This window comes from Haliaeetus albicilla, chromosome 7, assembly GCF_947461875.1.
Source record: "Haliaeetus albicilla chromosome 7, bHalAlb1.1, whole genome shotgun sequence".
NCBI classification, from domain to species: domain Eukaryota; kingdom Metazoa; phylum Chordata; class Aves; order Accipitriformes; family Accipitridae; genus Haliaeetus; species Haliaeetus albicilla.
Genome location: NC_091489.1, coordinates 36,286,187 through 36,299,055, shown reverse-complemented (window position 1 = coordinate 36,299,055; position 12,869 = coordinate 36,286,187). Strand labels below are relative to the sequence as shown.

The window sequence follows — 12,869 nt, the reverse complement described above, 5'->3', positions numbered from 1 at the left end:
TCTTTCAGAGCATTAAAAGACAGCATAAAATGAGAAAGCTGATCCTGCCCTCTTTTCATCTTGCTGGAAAGTTTGGCTCAGTTCCAATCTTCCCCCAGTTTAGGGAGTAGTTAACAAACAACTTGTCAGTATAAGAAAACAAAATTATTCAGCCACTTTACCTTTCTGGGATCATTTTTCTTGAGTTCTGTTTCCTAGTCTTATTCCATGTGCCAGAGCTTTCTGTGACAGTCACACGTTAACATAAAGTGAATGTAATAAAAACCACAAGCAATACCGTCACTGTAATTGCCGCTACAGGTACACTGTAATTGCTACAAATAAGCAATCATTTTTATCATAGTAAAAGAAGGTGTGGTTTAGTTTGCACTTGTCAGAGGGTCTGTAGGAGTTTTCACAACAGAGAATCAACACTGCTTTTATTTTAGCAACAAGAGCTGTTCAAGTGATGGTATTTAAGGAATGAGGTCACATATTCAAGCTGTTTAGATACAACAGTGTTCAAAGATGTCAGTCAGGCTCCAAGTAGATAAAAAGTGCATCAGCTTATCAGCCAGCCATTTCTAGTGCTGGTGTGCTTCTCACATTTAATAAAGAAAGGCATGCAAAGTGAACTCCATCCTGGCACAGAAAGATGCTTCTGAAGCCCTTTACACTATATAGCACAGTTAGAAAATACAAATTACAAGACTTGATGCATGTCTCTGAATGCCTACACTTCAGTGGTTCAAGAAAAAAAATCAGTGTTCTTACGTGAATCAGTAGTTTTTCTCTGTATTAGGAAAGATTTCAGTAAGACAGATGTTGTAGCAGGAAATCCTAGGCAACCAAACACATTCCAGTTACTATATTGGTGAAACTTATTCAGCAGTTTAAAGTACTAATCTGACTTTATAACTTCATCCAGATATATTTAACTAACATGGAAGACTTGGCCCAAGATTTTTGGTCAATGAAGATGAAAGATGAAAGTTCCCGAAAGAAAAATCAGTCTTTTTCAAACAGGCTTTAATTTCATTTTGGAACAAGGAAAGGACAAAATTTATCTACATCTACTAATGGTGAGGGGAGAGAAAGAAAAGAATGATAGATACAGTGCAGAAATGAGCAAGAATACATTTGAGTGTTCCCACATATCCATAGAAAGACCAAAATCTATTCCTTCAAGTATCCTATTATGTAAAAAATCGGGTCAATGGCTGACATGGTCTGAAATTAGTTGGCATGACTGTAACCTCAATAGAAATTTGCTTGATCACAACTAGACTTAAATTTGATCTTTTGTAAAAAAATCAATAAATTGTTGATAGTCAAGTGGCTCAAACCTGATTTACCATATGCAATTCAACTGAAATCAACAGGATTATAAACACTGATCTCAGATTTTATTTGGCCCACAACCTTTACAATAAATGTCTTTTCAAATGTAGTCAGTTAAAAAAAACCCTCCATTTTCCTAAATACATGTAACATGATTACACAGACAAGATTATCTGAAAAATTTGAATTTTGTCTCCCAACATACATAAATCCAGTGTTTTTACACTCCTGTAAATGTCTTCTTAATGGTTAGTGTGATATGTCCTTTCTGAAAACACATTATAGAAAGAGTATTTGCCACTGAAGTTTTTATAAATATCTTTCTGATATGTATTTAAATTATTATATCTGTTACAACAGAGCCAAAAATTAGGCATTACAACCACTTTTCTGAAGAATTTACATTGACCAAGACTCCACGCTGAAAATATTTACATGCATGAGTTCAATAAAAGTATTGACATAAATAAAATAACTCATGTGTATAAATGTTTCAGACTTCAGCCAAAAAGATGATAACACTCAGTACAAAAACACTGGAATTGTCTTTAATACACACAGGATGAACCAGGCTGTCAGGCAGTGATCTGTATTAATTTTTATGAAAGAGTTTATGCCAAATATATTTCCTCTGACTTCATAAATGCAAACCAATTTATTTCCAGGCTTCACACATCTAGCAGTTACTTACACTAGGCTTCACTAATTTACATCATTACAAGGATATCAAGATTGGGCCTTTGCACTGGTAAATATTTCAATAAATCTTATTATTAAGTTTCCATCTTCCCCTAAATTGTATTTTACTGTTTGTGTATTGAAGCAACAAGACTGCAACAGCAAGGAAAAATATTTACAGCCTAGTATAATTTACATTGCTTCATGTTTACACAGAGGCCAAAAATATTCAACAAGCCTCACCAGTATATGTGAATTTTACTCAAGGAAGTAAGCCTGTCTTGCTCAATAGCAATACTTAGGTGCATAAAGAATTAGCTCCAAAGAGAAGACCTGAATTTCAGGAATTAATCCTGAGAACTTGCTGAAACGTCTGCTCCCATTATTTCTGTACAGCCCCAAGGGACTGTAGAATTAGCCCTAGTATGACACCGGAAATCTAAGAATACTTAAGTGTAATTGAAAGATATCACAACTTCAGACTCTTCCAAATGTGATCTTATTTAGTATTTGTTATGTTAAAGAGGAACAGAAGATGGATGGGTAAAAACCTTTAATAGGCACTTGATTCACAGCAGTCATACACACTGCATGACATAATCCTTCTATTCGAAGTATTTTTCAGGCATAAAAAATATCAAGTGGTGAGCTAAGCAGACAATTATTTCACTAAATTCTGACCAAATAAAATTAACAATTCAGTAACTATTGCTTTCCCACTTTTGGTCTTTATCTCTAGACAGAAAAAAGAAATATGGAGTGTCCAACTGTAGAAATGATCAGTGAAAGTACTGCCATAGAAAGTGAAAGTACTGAAGGGAGCAGCCAGTGGGTAGACTGAGACAGTTAAAACTGAGTATTTTCTGTTTGAAAAAAAATATTTTCACTCACATAACTAAAATTATTCTTGCTCATTTCTGCACTGTATCTATCATTCTTTTCTTTCTCTCCCCTCACCATTAGTAGATGTAGATAAATTTTGTCCTTTCCTTGTTCCAAAATGAAATTAAAGCCTGTTTGAAAAAGACTGATTTTTCTTTCAGAAACTTTCATCTTGCTCTTTTGGCACTGTCTGTTGTCTCCTTGTTTAGCCTGTGTATGTAGTCTATGTAAATGAACCTGCCCCAAATCAAAATTATGACTTAGGTTAAAAATAGAAAGCAAATTGTATCTGGACTCCCTGTTGGAAGTATAAATTATTTACATTCATTGAAAAAGAGGAAAACCTGTTGCAAGCTACTGGAAATATCTTTCCCATAGACAAACCTGACCAAAAGACAGTAAGTCCGTGGAAAGTCTCCCTGCTCTCCAAAGGCTCCCACTGGGTATTCTCCTTCCTTTGGAACTCTCCCCATGGTGGAAGCTGATGCAGACAGCTCTTAATAAAGAGCATTTACTTTAGCATCGGTTGTACACACAAATTTCACTCAGAAAAGCTAACAATAGTGAGTTAGTCCTTCAGTTAATGTAAGCTGTTATGGCAACTTTTTTGGTTTGGTTTTTTTGGGGGTATGGTTTTTGGTTAGCTGGGGTTTTTTTGCAAGCATTGTGGCATTACATTGAACGTCCATGTTGAGATATCTCATGACAGGTTAGAGGTGACAATTGCTTAGTTTCTTAGAGTCATCCACGCTGCAGAATTGTATCAGTGCTGGAAATGTGGTTTTCAAGTTCAAACTGGACTACCTTATTACACAGCATCAAGGCTACATTAATAAGGATTCTGATGAGCTTTTCTTTTCCCCTAAGTTTTTGACTAAAATTCTCCTGTCTGTACAATACAATAAACATCTCAATAACCTCCCAAACAAATGAAACCTATCTCAAGGTGTCCATTAAACAATTTTCAACCAAGGTAATTTACTTCCATTATAACCAATTAGTAGGGTACTAAGAGCATTTTACCACTTCATTATTTCATGTTATCAAAATGCTGGGTGATCTACCATGTTCAAATGTCTCATTTCATGGCTGAACAAAAGCTATCACCGTCATTTTACATACCTGATTCAGAAAATCTGCCATTGTTTCTTACAGATGGAGTTCAAATAGAAATGAATGAGTCTATTTCAGTTATTTACCAGATATAGTAGCATTTACAACTGTTTCCTATTTTCTGTTAATTGAAGGTACATTACAATTGAGCTACACACTGTACTTATTTTGGCTAGATCCTCAGCTACAATAAACGAGCAAACCTAAATTATGTTAATTAACCTGTGTAATTTAGGCCAACTGAACGTAACTGCCTTCTGGATTTTTCTATATTTTCATGCTTGCCCATGTTAAGACGCTTTCTTGTGGAGAAGCAGAATTACTAACTGTAAATGCAAACAGAGCAAAGTCCAGAAAAGTGAGCCTGAAACAGCCTCTGCATTTCTCTACTGTTATTGGGTAGGCATCACACAACAGCTTTAAAAAGAAATACTCCAAAATTGGAATGCATTGCCATCTTTCAGTCAGCCATAGTATATATTACCTCACAAACCATTCTTCTCTTTGACAGCCCCAGCAGAGCCTTCTCCAGTTTGAGCTTTCGCCAGCAGATCTCTGAAAATGGCGTCAGGGAACTGATTTAGCCCAGTCACACAATGATGCTGAGTAACTCTGATCCTCACTGGGAGTCATTTCCCCTGCTGTCACTGCTGAGTCATTACATTTTCTAAGGAAGTAGCCACCTCTGCTAGCCCAAACTTTCTTTGCTACATCAATGCTGAGTTCAAAGTATGCCTTGCAACTTCCTGCAATGAAACAAAACATCCAAATAAGTTCCTCTGGGGAAGGAACAATAGCTAACCCCTAGCCATGACTTACTAAATACTTCTGCTTTCTTTTTGTTTCTTTTCTTTACACAGAAGGAGTCAAATTCTTTTTTTAAAATCATACATTCAAATCCTCAAAATGAAAACTTTCTAAAAGCAACTTCTGACCTCACTTCAAGCCTCCCTGCCTTCGTTCCCTTTGGTCCACATCATCTTCCTCTTTTCCTCTATAGCTATTTCCATCTTTCCATGCTTGTTTCCTTCAAACACTTTCAAATCTTTTTAGGATTTTTAAACAAAAACATATTTTAATTTTTTATTTTGGGAAATGGTAATAAAATTCATTGCTGGTTAGTAAAGAGGACACAGAGCTTTGAGGTGACATCATACCTTCTCTCCCAGCCTTAGACTCCAGACTACCCCAACTCCTTAGAGAATCTTTCCACTGAGTTCAACAGACATTAAATCTTTTCATAGCTTGACTTCACCATTTTACAGACACATGCAAGGCATTATTCTAAACTATGACATGCTTTACTGTTCTTTCTGGCTTACTTCTAGAGTCATAAACAGCAGAACTCATTTTCTATCTACTGCTTACCTTCCTTTGCAAACATCAAATTTATCTCCATGTGTTACCTATTTAAACCAAGTGAATTTGTTGTTTAAGACTGTGGATTTCTTATTCAGTGCCAAGAGAGATGATAATGAAAAGTCATATTGCTCTGTGCATACAGATAGAGCTTGGTGGAAAAGGGAAGGAAGGTAGGGAAGAATGACAGCTCAAAGTTGCTTGATGCTTTCCATCAAGTGCAGCCTACCTACTGAAAGCAACTGCTCTCAGATGCCACTTGCAAACAATAGGTATTTACAGATTTTGTTACTTTGCAGGCAACTTAAGCCATTGTGCAATCTATAAATACTTGTGTCGTCATGATTAGGTAAGATCACTCCGTACTACATAAACTTTTACATGTCACTCATTCTATATAGGCTGCCAACATTTATGTTCTCAGACCAATGAAGTCTTCAAACGATAAACACTAGCACCTGAATCCTTTCAAAAGAGGATATATAAGCATAAGCCAAGGAAGAAGCAGTCATAAGAAGCTTTTATCAGCTCCAAAAATACTAAGTCATGCTCTACACAGTGCTGAAATGACTTTTCTTTCTCAACCAACCTATGTAATGCCTTTGCAACACCAGCAAACCACAGATAAGTTTTCTACAATAGCTTCTTTTTAAAACTTAACACATCTGTAAGAATCCAAGTAGCTGATCGGTGCTGTGCCTCTTCAAGTTTTGGTCAGGGGAAACTCTCTCTCACTTGCAGTGTGCTCAGAGTTAATCACCTCCTTGCAAAACAAAACACATTTCCTTGGATTGAGCTTCAAACTGACAATAAGCTTATCACAGACTTTTAACAAATGTAATGGTTTTTGTTAAAAAAAATTCACACACACCAGGATATCTCTCAGCTCTAAGAAACATGACATGTAAAGTTCTCTCAAATATTTCAGAGGTACTAAGCCAAAAACTGTAGCTTGAATTGTCTATACGTTTACTCTTCTGTGAAAGTAGATTTCTCTTTTCCATCCCCCATTGTTCTTCACACATTTTCACCTGCCAAAGCACATTTTTAAAACCAGCACTGGGGCAATTTCTTCACATAGACACTCTGGTAGGAATCCAGTTAAGTAACCTCTGCATTCTCTCTTTCACCACAGTGTAGCGGCATAACCATACTGGGCTTTTGGAAGAAGTTTACAGCTGCATGTGTCTGGGGACTCCATATACTTTGAAAAAAGCCTGCATCTTCTCAGGTTCTTCAGCTTTGAAAAAAGCTTGCCTGTATTAAAAGGGTTTTCCTTTCCTGCCTTATAGCAGGCCTTGCAGCCTCACCAAAGTAAGGACTTATCCATATGGACAGCATTTTTTTCTAATTGAATTATAAAGGTTTCTTTTTTTTTCCTATATAGACAGAAGTATTCTCAGTTCATGAATCTCCCTCATTCTTTTTTCAAGACTTCAGGAGTGAAATATTGACCCAAGACCCTTCCTACAAACACTGTGACATCTCATAGGCCAAGCTCTCTGCAAATGGAGCGCAAACATAGGACATCAGCAAACTTACTCCACAGTTTTCCTTGAAGTTAGAATGACTTGCTAAGCCTGAAGGATAAACTAAAATTGTACATTTCTTAATCTTATCAATTAAAACGCTATTTGTTGTACAGATTCTAGATCATGAATATCTGGAAATCTGAAGCCTTCTAAAAATGCAGAGGGTGGGCTAATACAATGTAGAAAATGTGAGAGTTTGCAATCTTTTCTCTCTCCATGATGTTTACGCAGCATGTTTGAGTGTCACAGATGCAGCTGCTTAAAAAGGAGCCAGGTAGTCATGATGGTTGCAGAAACTATGTGTCCAGAGCCTGGTAGGTCACAAGCAATGAGGCTAGCCATGTCTTGTTACTGCCTTGGGGATGAACAGCATTGGGGCAATCTTTTCCCATAGACACCCCAGTAGGAATTGTCACTTGGTAACTGAAAGGTCTCCTTGTTACCTCTTCGTCTCACGTGGTTACAGTGCAAGAGCTGAGCACGAACCCTATAGATAATGACTAATCATCTAAAAAGATACCGTCCTGATTTTACCAGTGAAATGTAGCAGCTACAGAAAATCCATTTACAGCCTGTCAAGGATGGGTGAAAGAAAGAAAGGAAAATCACAAAGGAGCTAATTCTTCTTTTTTTTTTTCCTTTTTAGTCATTAGTCAGAGCCCATTAAGCCCAGCTACGAGTCCCCTATTAAGGACAGAAGACCCCTGCAGATATAATGGGGAATTTGAATGTGAGGAGACCCCTCGCAGCAGTCTGCGCACTGCCATCTGCCTACCACCAGCTTACTGTTGACAATGCTTCATTACCGTGAATATCTTCGATTAGGGATCTTGAGCCAGCTGTGCCCTCTTGGTTTGAGTCTTGCAATGTGTCACTGCAGCAATACAAATCTAGCCAGTCCATTACTCTCAGATTGTCTGACTAAGCAGCTTTTGGCTGAGAAAATGTTCTGTTATTTCATCACTGGGACCAAATTTTTGTTTCAGACACAACCCTGCAGTCTTAGCATTTCCTAGTTAGGGCTACACTTCTAAAAATCCAAGGACAGACTTGGCCCTAACTGGATAAATGCTGGTGAACAGCACAGAAAGGAATTCACAACTAAGCCTCTTTTTTTTTCATCCTGAGAGTTAATAAAGTGATGACAGGACATAAAAAGTGGACAGAAACCAAAATGTTAAAGATACTACAAGATCAAATTCTATTCTCAGTAAAATATTCATTAACTAGAGAAATTCTGCAAGAATTTACTAAATCTAGTACTAAAGCTACTTGTCTTTTCAAGGGTATGGAAAGGTATTCAGTAACCCTGAGTCAGCTGCTCCTGGTTAAGACCATACAATATAACAGTAAGCCCACATGCTGTAATTTTAATACAATATTGACTGATGCTTTGGCGCATAAGTCGTAACTTAGCGCTAGCTTTTTATTTACTACTTAAGAATATGGGAGTCAAGTCTTCAGAAAGACTTCCTGACACAAAATATATTAACTGCAGAAAGGCTGCCTCTCAGGGTGGTAAATCTGATGCCAAAAAGTCAGTAACTTTTTGTGTGCATGGAAATAATGTGGCAAGCTCTTGTAGGCTGACTACAGATATCTCCCTCTTTACATTCTGCACACGCTCAGCTCTATACTGCATGAGCTGTTGTTTGCAGACGACAGGGCTTCTCAGATACATAAGAATGTGAAGTAGAAACAGCATGTGTCAATAAGATCAAAGCAAAAAGTCAGTCGGTTTCCTTTCACAATCTAGTCGTTTTCCTTTCATGCATTTCCCCTACTATGCTTTTTGCCTGCAGATTACCCAACAATTTTCAGAGCTCGTCTCAGGTGCGCTCCTGCTGTGTACACAAAAGTGCCCCAAAAGAAAAGGGGAAATAAAGGGCATAAATGTAAGTACATAGATGAAATGGTTCTGCTTCGCATGCAACTACACAATACAATAAATAGATCTAGGTCCTATTCTATATTATTGGGAAAATCTCACACCTGATGCAGTTTCAGGTCTGTTGATAAGCAGAATTGCAGTTTCTTACCTTAGCTCTAATATTCATCCCACCTGGATATTATTATGAGTGCTTCTGAAGAATCATACTGGTTTCATCTGATCCAAGAGTGGGTAAGTTAAAAGGGCCCTAATTAAATGTTCTGGGACTATGCATATTTGAAAGCCATTTAAAGCTTTTTTTTTTAATGGTTATGTCTTGGAGTAGAACCATTGGTCTCTTCGGCCACATTTGACTGCAAATAACACTCCTCAGTACTGATGTCATCATATTAATCAGCTTTTTAAATGCAGCCCCCTAACTGTCACTGAGACCTGCTTCTTCACCATCACTGAAATGAATTACATTTTGCATCAAGCCTCAAACTGATAGGCAATGAGGTGAACTACAAAAAAAATGGCCCAATGTAGGCAACACCAAAGTTCTTTCTGTCATGTACACAGCCCCTCTTCAGCCTAGGAGAAGCAAGAGACAGCACTTTGGGAGGGTCCAGCAAACTATCTAAACCATATGCACTTACCAGCTCTAGCTTTGTCTGCAGAAGTTGAAACCAAGTGGAAAACAATACCAACAACTCCTTGCCGCTCAGTTTGATTTGTCCTCTAACGGCTTATCTTGGGGAAGGAAAGAAACTTGTTGCTGGACACCCTTCATACCTTCACAAAAGGAGTACAAAAGAAGGAAAGAAGTCATGTCTCAATTTCATTATTCCCAGCAGGCTTATGTCCTGCACACTGTCAATCAGGTCCTGAATATTTATATCTCTACCAGTCAACAGACAGTGTTCTTTCACAAACTGCCAGCCAAAGTGATTTCTCACAGCCAAGCAGCTGCTATTCTTCTCTGTCCTTTCCAAGGGCTCAACATCCCAGATAGAGAAAGATCAGACTAAACATGGGGAAAATTCACATGTTCTTAAGTCTCAGAACAAGAGAGCAGACAGATTCATCCACAGTCACAAGGATCAAGGGCACAAGAAACAATTTTTTTGATCCAAGATCTTTTGGAAGAGGATTTGCATTAGGAGACTCTGTAGAAATAATATTAACATTTTGGTAGCTTAGTCTGTGAAGAGTGTGGTTTGAGCATCACAACAGAGATGACATTTAGCTAGCCACATGCCTGCCAGCTTGAAGAGATCAAACATTCTGCCTGATAAAGGAGGTGATGGATTTCAGAACAGTACAGGAACTATAACTCAGCACTTCCAACACACTGGGTGTCACCCTGATGGTTCATCTAACACGTCTGCCACATGACTAAAGAAACTGGGATAGAAATTCTTTCTGTCAATGTCATTCCTCTATTTTGTCATCTCTTAAATTACCATATGACCAGATGGGATTAAGTGTCAAAGTTTTAAATCTGCAGCATCTGTCCCACCCTTTCTTAGCAGGATGTGGGGAATATAACATTTTACTAGTAATACTTGAAGAAGTTATCTTGGAAAGAGAGTCACAGACCTATTCTGTGACTCATTCATCAGAGAAGGGCTAATTCAGCCTGCCTACAGTATGGAGCCAGAAGCAACTTCTCAGCATGCTTTGTTTCCAAAACTTCCCTCTGAGGCAATTTACTTATCCAGGATAGTTCAATTTTATTTTAATAAACTGTCTTCTGAAATTGTTATGGAGGGTTGTCCTTACTAATACCAAATACAAATCTTGGGATGTTAATTTTTATTCCTCTCCTAGGCTGTCCACTGTTTTTGACAGTGGGCCAGACTCAAGGACATTATCATTCAAAGGAAATAAATTTTCAGATAAGCACATTCATTTTCCTGTTCTTTAGCATGGTTCACAGACTCATGACAGTGGCATTTTCACAGGAGTGTGACTCCAAGGTGAAGACAGGATCATCTTTGAAATGTGATCTTTGAAGAAATAGAGATTATTATATACACACTTCATTGTTCCCTTGATATTGAAAAACACATCGTTTTGCTAAAGCTGAATTACTAATATGAAGACTTCGAAATGCTTGTACCATACAGTTAAGAGCAGGCTTCCTATAGTTCCATCAAAAATAAAAAAAGAATAAAAAATAAGACTCCAAGTATTTTTGTCTCTACCAATCAAGCCTTGCTCAAGCTGGGCACACTGATTTACCCCCGCAAGCCAGCATTTCCTTCTGCCACAACCAGCTAGATCCCCTCTTCCAAGACACAACAGAGAATTTCCTATAAGAGGGAAGACTTGTGGTCCCTTCTGCACTATGTGTGTCCCAGGACTCCCAGGACATGCCTGGCATTCAAAGTATTTCCACATCTGCTAGAGCAAGTAGCAATTCAGGTGATGACAGATAACATCACCACTATGTTCTGTCAGCACTGGAGTTTTGTTCCTGTACAGCCCTTAACTTTTTGGCTATCATCTTCTGTTACAAGGCCCAATATTTGCTAAACTTCACCCCCAGTCCAGGCCTATGATGGACTACTTTGACAGCACGTGTATGCACTGCCTATGAGCCATACCACTGTATGTGTATCTCAGCTCTCTATTTGTCTAGAACAATAAACAGAAAAAAATGTTGAGGAAAAGATAAAAGTATTCCCCCTCCCTTTTTTTTTAAAGACAATATTAAGTTAGCTGTGTTAGAATAGGCCCTAGGACCGTGTTTAGATCAAACAGTTATAATAAAAATTAGGAAAAGACAATAGCTACCAACCATAGAGCAAACTGTGAGCCCTGTTCAAAGGTGGTAAAAAGAAAAGTCTAGAATATAAACCTTACTTTTTTCCTGCTTCTGAAGCAAAAGGCAGAATGGGAATGAGTTCAACGTACTCCAGTCACTGCTAGATGATGGATGACTTCATTCATTCAAGTTGTAGCCTTCCCTGAGATTGCCAAGACTCAGAGGAGACAAAAATTGCTTCTGCAAATTCCAGCACAGGTCCACAGACTTTGCACCAGAACAAGACAGCTCTGCAAAGCCTGGCCTGCTGTTTCTTTACCTGGGAAGCACTCTGGTGCATGGGAGATAGGTATTACAGAAACTCTTAAATGGTCAGGTGGACCTTAACAGAATTGGAAACTGTTGGTTCGAAAAAGCATTGAAGCTGTAAGGATGCTTTAGCAAATTTGGCCAAGTTAACTTCAGACTTGGTGGTTGGAACCCCAGGCAAACAGATTCCAACAATACTGGGGTTTTTTCAGCTCCCAGCATCTTCTAGCATAAGCAGCAGTGCAGCTTTGGGCTTCTGGTTCTTTTATGCAAGGGAAACCTCTGTTATTCTGGTGCTACTGAAATGGAGAACAGTTTCTGCAAGCAAAAGAGGAAGAAAGCTGCAGTCACATGCAGTGTCACACAGATGAAGTCATACACTGGCATAACAGCAAGTGTTGTCAGTTGTCAAAGGCCATCTGTAGCCAGCAGACTTAAACTGTCATCCTGGAAAAAGATGCAAACAAGCCTAATGGGAGATTGCATTATCCTCTCCCTGGCATTCAATCAAATGAAGCTTGTTCCCTGAACAGATATAGCAAACAAAGGGCCACATTCTTTCATTTTCTTTTTTTCTTTTTTAAAAAGAAAATCATTATTTTTTGGCAGTTGATATATTTTCAAAATGACAGGAAAATTGGAAGAACCAAAGAAGTCCAGAACTGAAGAGTCACTTGTCAGATGTGAGTTGTGTATACTCATTTGCTGCTATGAGGAGAGAGGGATTGTTCCACTGTTTGCTCTGCAGAATTGACTCACAGACTTTTGATTTGAATCATTTAGGGGTTTGCCATGTAAGCAATTTGACACTCTGTTTGTGTGCTTTCTCTGGTTTTGGGGGGTGGGAGGAGTTATTTTTACAGCACCAAACACACTGTGGGAACTGCTGGAAAAGGATACTAAATAAGAGATTCATTCCTTGGAGCGGGAAATGGATACACTTAGAGATGTTGCATTAAGCGTTCCTGAGGGCCAGTATAGTGATAGTTCCCAGTACACTTTGTGTATCCTCTGGCTGGTGTTAGATTTCCAA

At 38.2% G+C, this 12,869-nt stretch overlaps 1 protein-coding gene across 6 annotated transcripts in view; it reads right to left on the bottom strand.

Moving 5' to 3' along the window:
• Positions 1–9,650, bottom strand: part of RTN4 (reticulon 4) — a 73,486-nt gene extending 63,836 nt beyond the window's left edge. The window contains exon 1 of one of the 6 annotated variants that reach the window (XM_069787705.1): positions 9,414–9,650. The gene's annotated coding sequence lies outside the window, so the exon portion shown is untranslated. Of the gene's footprint in view, positions 1–161; positions 384–9,413 lie in introns of those variants that run through there. The other 5 variants (XM_069787704.1, XM_069787702.1, XM_069787706.1 and 2 more) reach the window with 5 other exon arrangements.
• Positions 9,651–12,869: the final 3,219 nt, after the last annotated feature.